Here is a 9,661-nt window from a genome sequence, read left to right as displayed (position 1 = left end):
CTTCAACTCTTATCATTGGTGTGATCATTGTTTAACCAATTTTTTCGTCAAAATTGTTCTTTATATACTATGCAGAGAAACCCAAAACGACCCTCATTGGTGTGAACCGGATAGACAACATAGTTACGGTGCGCTGGAAAAAAGTGACTGGTAAATATACAGCAATTAAGATCGTGTACTGCCAGGACGGCACTGAAGACTGTAGGAACTACACCGTGTCTAACCTAGATAATAACGTTGCAGCCTTTCTCGTTGATGCCGACAAGACATATTATTATTTTGTGGTGGTTGAAGATGGTAGGGATGTTGTATACAGGAGCATGGTTTTCCAGAATGGAGTCAATGACAAAAAGAACTCGCAAGCTGTTGATCTTGAAACAAACACATCAGGTGAGTCCAGTTTGACTAAAGTTTCAGATATGTATTTGTATCGATATTCTTCGAAAAACCTGTAGAGCTGAAAATGCTTAAAGCCATGGGGTCATGTGTTAAATCCCTCGTATAGCCAGAATTAATATTTTTTTATTTGTGCTATTATATTATACATGTAGAAGCTGGACAGAATATAGAACCTTCGGATTAAGTTGCCATTTGGCCTTGTCTGTTTGATAACAATTTGGCCATGTCAGTTTTGATAATTTGGCATTCACCTGCTTAGACCAGCGACGAAGTTGATCATGCACTCGGAACTAAATGTAGCTGTTGGTCGCGAAAGCACAACAAACAGACCACTTTGATTCGCAGTGACTGAGACAGTATCTCGATGCAGTTTTTCGCCAGCCAGACAGTTGACCCCAACTGGTCTGAGTTCAGAAACTGGTTACCTGCATTTTTATCACTAGCTAATTAAATCGTTTGTCTTCGTCACATTCCTGGCTATGGTGTTGCACAGCAAAGCTTTCCGAGATCATATATTATTAACAAATATCATGTACAAAGTGTAACATATCTGGTATTAGTCTGACCTCAGTAGCTCGGATCAAGATGACCAAGGCTACTGCGAAACCAAGTCGATTGCAAATGTATTCATCTTTAATGTAAGCTCTCCTCACTAAAAATGCCAAGTCTGATGAAGATTTAATCAAAATTCGGTTATTGTTTTTTTTAACAGTTTTTCCTCTTGTTGGCGGTGTGGTAGTAGGAGGAGTCATTGTACTTGTAGCAGGCGCCATTGCTGTATTTGTTTTATGGTAAGACACTGTACAGTCTGAAACATAGTCACAGACACTAGTTTCTCGATGATCACATAAGATATACAATCAAAACACCGCAGGATATCAATACACGAAGCGACCTCATGCAGGTCAAGCGCCACATCTACGACGGGGGAACATCTCTAATAGAGGAAGGCAAGGGCAAGTACCACTTCCTGAGCCCAAGATATGCGACGGGAACACGGAAGTCGCGTGAAAGTGACAGAATATTAAGGAAAACTAAACGCTACAATTCTGTATATTCAAAGTGAATGCACTCGCGGTGTAGCATGTTACTCGTACTTCCACGTTTATTGGTTGCGTTAATTAACGCTGTTTTTCTTCCGCAGGAAACGTGGACTGGCGCGATGGGGGACGACGCAGAGTCTTCGACCTATAAATGGCACCGCAGATAAAGATGATACAAGAATCAGGGGGAATCAGCTATCTACAAATGACACCGCAGATTACGACGATACGAGGATTGAATTTAAAACAGCCGGAAATAGATCTGTACATACCAACGCGAACACTGGGACTGAATACGAAAATGATGCATTTCACCCTAAACGCCCGCCCAACCAGAATGCTGCACTGCCAGTGGCTATAGGGCATCACAATCCATTACGCGCAGTCCTTGGGAACGAGCCCACGAGCCCAGATGATGAAGTAGACGTAGACGCCTACGACTACGTGGATAGTCCTTCGAGAAGGCTGCAAAATGATTCGGGCGAAAACCCAGCTCCCGAACCCCAGGATCATCAAATGGAGTACGCAACCCCATATGAGCAGTTCGGGCAGGATGTATTAAGCAAGAAGAAAATCGGTCAGGAGAGACAGGAGCCTGAAAACAAGGACAGCAACTTATCAATCCCCATTCAGGGACAACCTGGCCAGAGCACAACCGAAAGCAGTTCAAGCCAATCCGATGGGGACAATAAGCGGCCCCAAAGTTACTCAAATAACGATATGGCTCACAGCCAAGTGTCAACATATGCCAATTTAGGTCGAGTAGAGCCAGTTCAGCATGGAGAATATCTGGACCTCAGACATGTGGAGCCATGTCCGGAATAATAGTGTATAGGTGTCTCAATAGTCAGCGCTGATTTGGGCTAGGGTAATACGTAGGTGGTCACGCAGCGATTAAAAAAGGTATGGTCGAGGTTAAACTGGAAACTAGTCAATTTGATTCTCGACTTGGCCACCAGGGTGCCAAAACTAATATAGGTAAAAAGTGCAATATCTCGCTTAATAGTGACTCGTTTTCAATTTTATTTTTATAGGTACTCAAAGCAAGGATACATCACATATCCTGCGGGTTTTTGATTTGACTTTATGTTCAAGGTCACAGAGGTCAAATGGCGTAAATTGTCCGTTTGAGTGTAACTATGGCACGTTTCTTAACCGATAAAGCTATGAACTTGAAATTGAGTACACATGACTACCTACATTATATAACCTCTGACACCGACTTTCGGTCTGATCTGATACTCGACTTGGCCAACAGGGGGGCAAAACTAGAAAAAGTATAAAGTGCAATATCTCGCTTAATAGTGACATGTTTTCAATTTCATTTTTATGGTAGGTACTCAGAGCAAGGATACATCACATATTCTACGGGTTTTCGATTTGACCTAATTTTTAAGGTTAAAGATGTCAAATGGCGTAAATTGGCCGTTTTAGGGTAACTCTGACATGTTTCTCAATCGCTGAAGCTATGAACTTGAAATTTCTTACACATTTCTCCCTAAATCAGACAAACTCTGACTTCAAATTTCGGTCTGATCCGATTCTCGACTTGGCCACTAGGGGGCAAAGACTAAGAAAGGCACAAAGTGCGATATTAGACTTATTATTAGTGACTTGTTTCAATGATAATAACTAGTGACTTGTTTTCGATGATATTTTTATGGTAGGTACTCCACGCAACGATACATCACATATCATACCGACTTTGGTTATACTATATACATGTAGCATGTTTCTTAACCAGGATGAATTCCTAACCACCAAATATATATAAAACCACTCGAGTGGGATTTCTGAGGTATCAGACTACACCCGAGTGATGGTCTTTGGCTTGGACACTAGTATTGGTCTCGAATTGGTTGCCTTTATTCAATTTGACCTCTCAAATCAGGACATCTCTCTACAATGAACAGCAATTGTCCTGCAAAACATGTTTTGAAAGTTAACCAGGCCGTAAACACAACTAGGTGGCTTTTTCCGATTTATCAACGGTTCCTCTAACTTTACATCTGATTTATTATTTATTTATTATTTATTATTTATTATTAAAACCTCCAGTGAAGGAGAATCAAATATTTTACAGGTTTAAAACTACAATGTACAACCTAACAAGTTCAGTCAATACTTTACAAATTTAAAACTAAATGTACCGGGTATAACCATGGAGGCATTATAAATATAAGTAATAAAATATAAAATTATAATGCCACCATGGTATAACCTAACAGATTGAATTAAAAAGCCTGTGTGAGCAATCTCACCATGGTGTGCTCAGCCGAACCCCTCGTGTCGTACCCGCTGCTGAGGAGGAGACCGTGTAATGAGTCCACAATCCCATCCTCCGCAGCAGGGACAACCGGACGGTCAGCCGAGCGACACCGAGGAGAGAACGCTAGGGAGGCGGGCGCCACACCGAGATCGATCACAGAATCCAGAAGGGTGCCCTTTATGCACCCGGCACCAGAGGCCCACTTTGCCAAAAGAACACAGTTCAGGGCTCTGGCGGGGGAATCATGCCGGAAGATTCGTTTGAAGAGAGAACACTTTGAATCATTGATGCTGTTGCTAATACTTTCAATTCCAAGGGCTTCCAGTAGCTTGGAATGATGGCTTCTCTTAGGAAGACCCAAGAGGCGTTTAACTTGGTTGCTCTGGAATCTTTCGAGAATTTGCCTCTCCAAACTACGCAAATATAAAAAGTGACAACCATATGTAAGAATGGGTCGGACAGTACTGTTCCATAAAAACGTTTTTACCTCACTAGATAAACCTGGATAACACATCCCGTTCTGGAGTAAGCCGTAAACTCTACAGCGTGCGGCCGAGACCCTTCTCTCGACATGAGAGCCCCCCGTAAGACCAGCAGTAAAGTTGACTCCAAGGATCTCAGCTTGTTCTTCATTTAAAATCTGATCGGGACCTAGCAGCCAAGCAGGGCTCTGCTCAAATTTGTTAGCCCCAAAGATTACACACCGTGTTTTGGCTATTCCAAAGGTGAAACGCCATCTATCAGCGTAGACGAAACACATGTCAATAAGAGCCTGTAAACCAGGGATAGTGGCAGCCAGCAGTGTCACATCATCAGCAAATGCAAAATTGTTAAAAATATGTTTAGCTATACATAGCCCATGCTCTGACTTCGAAAGATCAGACAAGAGATCATCAAGGAACATAATGAAAAAGATAGGTGACAACAGGCTACCTTGACGGATACCTCTAGTTACCTGAAAGTAGTCACTAAATTGCCCGTTCCATTTAACCGTGGCTTTTAAATTAATGTACCATGAATACAGGAAGAGCCAGTGGCACAGAGGAATTCTATGTATCAACTTGTAAAAAAGGCCATCGTGCCAGACCTTGTCAAAACATTTGTGTGCATCAAGACTACAGACATACACCGGGCTACCCTTACCGTTAAAATATCTAACACTGTCATGGAGGAAGGAACAAGCTTGGTCATTGCCAAGACCTTCACGAAACCCAAATTGGGTATCACAACAGTTCACAGAACCAGGTTTAAGAATACTTTCCATCAGCTTGGAAAAGTTAGTACCCACAGTTATAGGTCGATAATTGGCGGGGTCGTCAGGGTTCAAACTTGATTATCCGACATTTCTCCGACTTTGTTAAAAAGGTCGGATTTCCAGAAACCTGTGAAAAATAGCGCTTTTGCCATTTGATCTATTTTACCTTGAAAAGTAGTTCAAATAAAAAGTCATACGACATGTGTTGTATCCTTGCTAGGAGAACCTTCAAAAAATATGATAGAAATGAATTTTTTAATAAGCAAGATATTGCACTTTCTACCTTTTCAGTTTTGGCCTCGTGGCCAAGTCGAGAAGCAGACCAAACCGAATTTCGGCGTTGGAGGTTATCTGACATAGGTGATCCATGTTTCAAGTTCATAGCTTAAGTGATTAGGTAACGTTCCATAGTTGTACTCAAACAGCCAATTTATCCCAATTGACCTATGTGATATTGAAAAGTAGGTCAAATTTAAGACCCGTAGGACAGATATGTGATGTATCCTTGCTCGGAGTACCTACCATAAAAACAAGTCATTGATAATAGCTGAATGGCTTAGAAGCAAATTGAGCTAAACCATTTCCTTTATTTTTGAGGTGATAGTTTTTAAAAGTTATTTTTGGTAAATAAAAACCCCAAAGACATTTTCAAAATATCGTTAATCTGTTAAACCCTGGTCATAGAAATACTATGGGTAAGACTTCTCTGTTATGTATAAAGGGCATCCACAGTGCTGCATAGAATGGTCATAACACAAATTCGAAAAAAAGTGGGATTAGCCCACTCTGCTTCTAAACGCCTTCAATTAATAATATTGATTATTGTTAATATTATTAAAAGCATTTTTATAGCGCTTCACAATATAGTAAAATATGCATGCATTCAATAAGTAAATACAATGTACACAGTATGATAATAAAATAAAGGGAGGTATTGCACTTTTTACTTTTTTCAGTTTTTGCCCCTGGTGGCCAATTCAAGGTTCAAATCGGACCGAAATTCGCTGTCAAAGGTTACCTGGCCTGGGGGTTTCAAGTTCACAGTCCCACTGCTTAAAAAACGTGCCATAGTTTTTGAAATAAGATAAAAATGATGGACGACTGACACCATGGTATTGAATAGACTCCCTACAGTGAGCCAAAAAGGTCCAAATATCACCTTTTTTTAGTTCATGTGCCTATTCAAAAAATTCACATGAGCCTATGAATGGTGCTTTATGACCATCATTTTTAGCTCACCTCTTAGCAGAGGTGAGCTTATCCCATACCGTGGCGTCCGTCGTCCGTCGTCGTCGTCGTCGTCGTCGTCGTCGTCGTCGTCGTCGTCCGTCGTCGTCCGTCGTCCGTTAGCAGGGCACGTTTCGTAACTGTTAGAGCTATTGAGTTGAAACTTGGTACACATGTACCCTTATGTAATGACACCTTGGAGACCAAGTTTCGGTCCGATTCGTTTCATGGTTTGGCCACCAGGGGGCCAAACGTTAAAAGTGAAAATATGCAATATCTCCCTTAATAGTAGTCGGGAAATTTTGAAAAAAATATGGTAGGTACTTCTAGCAAAGGTGCATCATATATCCTCCGGGTTTTTGATTTGACCTCCTTTTCAAGGTCACAGAGGTCAAATGGTGTAAATTGGCCGTTAGGATGTAACGATGGCACGTTTCTAAACTGCAATGACTATTGATACCAAATTTGGTACACATTTACCCCTTAGTCAGGTGATCTCAGGGACCGAAGTTTGGTCCAATATGATTCACCACTTGACCACCAGGGGGCAAAATCCAAAAACCTTAAAAATGTGATTATTCCTTAACTTCTTGCCCGATTGCCACCAATTTGATATCCTGGGTACATCTAACCACCATACAGTATATGTCACACAGGTTTTTAATTTGACCTTCTTGTCAAGGTCACAGAGGTCAAATGGCGTAAATTCGCCGTCAGGCCGTAACTATGGCACGTTTCTTAACTGCAATGACTATTGATCACAAATTAAGTACACATGTACCCCTTGGTCAGGTGATCTCAGGTACCGAAGTTTGGTGCAATCTGATTTGCCGTTTGGCCTCCAGGGAGGGGGCCAAATCCTAAATTCTTCAAAATGCCATTATTCCTAGTAATGACTTGCCCGATTGGCACCAATTTTATATCATAGGTACATCTAATTCTAACAACCATTCAATGTGTCACCCGGGTCTTCTTTGATTTGACCTACTTTTCAAGGTCACAGAGGTCGAATGTACTGTAAATTGGCCATTTTGGGAAATTGTAATTGCTTGGACCTACATCAAACCTAACACTACATGACACAATACCATGCTCTTTATCCATCTTTCCTCCACATGAGGTGAGCACAATGGCCCTGGCCATTTCATTTTGGCTTAGATGCACGACCAACAAAATATACAATGCCGCATTCAATTATCTTATTTTCTCTCTGTGATATTTAGAAACTAGAGGCTTGACGGCTTTGTCGCTTCGCTGGTTGTGTGAGTATGGTTGCCACGGCATAAATAGGAAGAGTGGTACACCATAATTCAACCAATCAAAACATCGGATCTCATGAATTATGCCGCGGCAGAATTCAGAATCATGCATAAATAGGAATTGCGGTGTGGCATAATTCGACCAATCAGAAAGTGGCAATCGTTTTATTCATGGTGCGGCATAAATTGCACTTCAGTCCACAATTCCGCGGCATAATTCACGAGATGCGAGGTTTTGATTGGTTGATTTATGGTGCACCACAATTCCGATTTACTTCCGTCCTCAATAAATTGCACTTCCGTCCACAATTCCGCGGCATAATTCACGAGATCCGATGTTTTGATTGGTCGATTTATGGTGCACCACAATTCCGATTAATGCCGTGGCATAATTCTGAATTCTGTCCGATTTCGCCAGCCACAGACGTAATCGTCATGTTGGTTGGCAGGCCTGGGGCCGTTGATCCACACTCGTTCTGTTCAACGATGTCAATATTAGACTTATAGTCATGAAATTCAGGCCAAGCTTCATTGGCAGTCCAAATTACCGGCATGTCAAAGGAATGAATGAAAAACGGCCATGAAGAATACACAGACATCAAAGTTCATATTGAGAGCACAGACAGAGTCAACCGCAAATGTTTCCTGTTCTGTGGCGCTCTACATAGATTTGGTGGTTGTCCTGATTTCTAGATGATAGCTTAAACACACCAGTTAATAAGTTTATATTGATGAAGCTGTCCTGAATAAGCAGATATATCAGTGTTCTTGTAGCTCTGTGTCAAGTCAATAGCTTAATTTGCGCTTTTTCTACCATAATTGCCTGAGTTGTCGAGATTATTGCAAGGGCTGTGTTGTGTAGCATGAAAACCAGAATTTAAGATGTGATTACGAGCACGTGATCATAGTGTTCTAAAAAAGGGACTTAAAATGGAAGAATTGACGGCTACAGTTACCAGTGTGCACCTGTGTGACTGTCCGCTGTGGTAACACCACTAAACATAGCGGACGGTCATGACAGTGTCCACATGTTGCCATAGCGGACCGTATGCCAGCTATAAGTGCATTTCAAGTCACGTTATGAAACACTTGGAGCCAAGTGCTTGTTATCACATCTTCCTTTTCTGGTGTACAGTCCTACCAGAAAGTAAATGTCCACCGATTTCAAAAGCTATCACGGTGATAAAAAAAGATGTTTAAATGCGGTTTTCAGCAGAGTATGAAAAATGTAGTTGATCATATATCTGTGTTGGGTTAGGGTCAGGGTTAGACCCGCATTCTTCAAGTATGAGCTCGAGTTGACCAATGGGACATGCAAATACAGTTAAATTAACCCACAACAGATGTCCAATTGTGAACATGACTAAATTCGACGGGTTTCTAAGTGAACACTTTCCTCTTTTGTGAGCCTATCCAAAATTTAAATCCGGTTGAATCATTGCATGTTAGGTTTCTTTGGGAATCAGTTGCAACACACAGCCCTTGAACAACCCTCTGCATATTATTGGTCGTCGCGAGAGCAGACCCTTATTGTCAGGTTCTGTCATTATGTTTGTGGCAGCATGTGCCTAGCAACCATGCCTAGCAACGGGCATTTTACACTAAAAAATATCTTTAAAATCATTTTTTTTTAAATTTGGTTCCGAGGAATTGTTTGCAGTACATTCAGCCTCTTTGTCACCAATTTTGAGACAAATCGGAGTAAAAGTGTAGACGCTGAATCGATTTGTTTCAGGTCCGTTTAGCTAAATGGCGAGATTGACTATGAATGAAGATAGTTTTAGCCCTAGGATGCTCGGCAGTTGTTGAATTGAAATGCAAATTGCGTTGCCAGTATTTGTCCTATTGTAATAAAACTTAAGTTTTCATTAAAGTTCGTTATCTTGTTCATTAAGTCCTTCGTCTCATGTAAAATGCGAAATGAATAAAATTATTAATTGGGAGCTCAAAATTGATGAGCGTGTACGTAGCATGCAGGAATGTTGTGCTGGCCAGCGAGCAGTATGGTGAGTTTCTTCACAAAGCTACGTGTCTTTATCGATGATGTATGAAGAAACTACGAAGACCCAATGTAAGCAGTAATCTAATCTGTAATACTCTCAAATTTCAACGAAATCAATCAAGTATTTGCCGAGAAATTAGAAATTACGCACAACTTTACAGGATCGCGTCAGCCATAATAATGACATTAATGTACATGCAAATGAGG

The sequence above is a fragment of the Lineus longissimus genome, chromosome 18, assembly GCF_910592395.1.
Source record: "Lineus longissimus chromosome 18, tnLinLong1.2, whole genome shotgun sequence".
NCBI classification, from domain to species: Eukaryota; Metazoa; Nemertea; class Pilidiophora; order Heteronemertea; family Lineidae; genus Lineus; species Lineus longissimus.
This window is presented reverse-complemented; position numbering follows the sequence as displayed.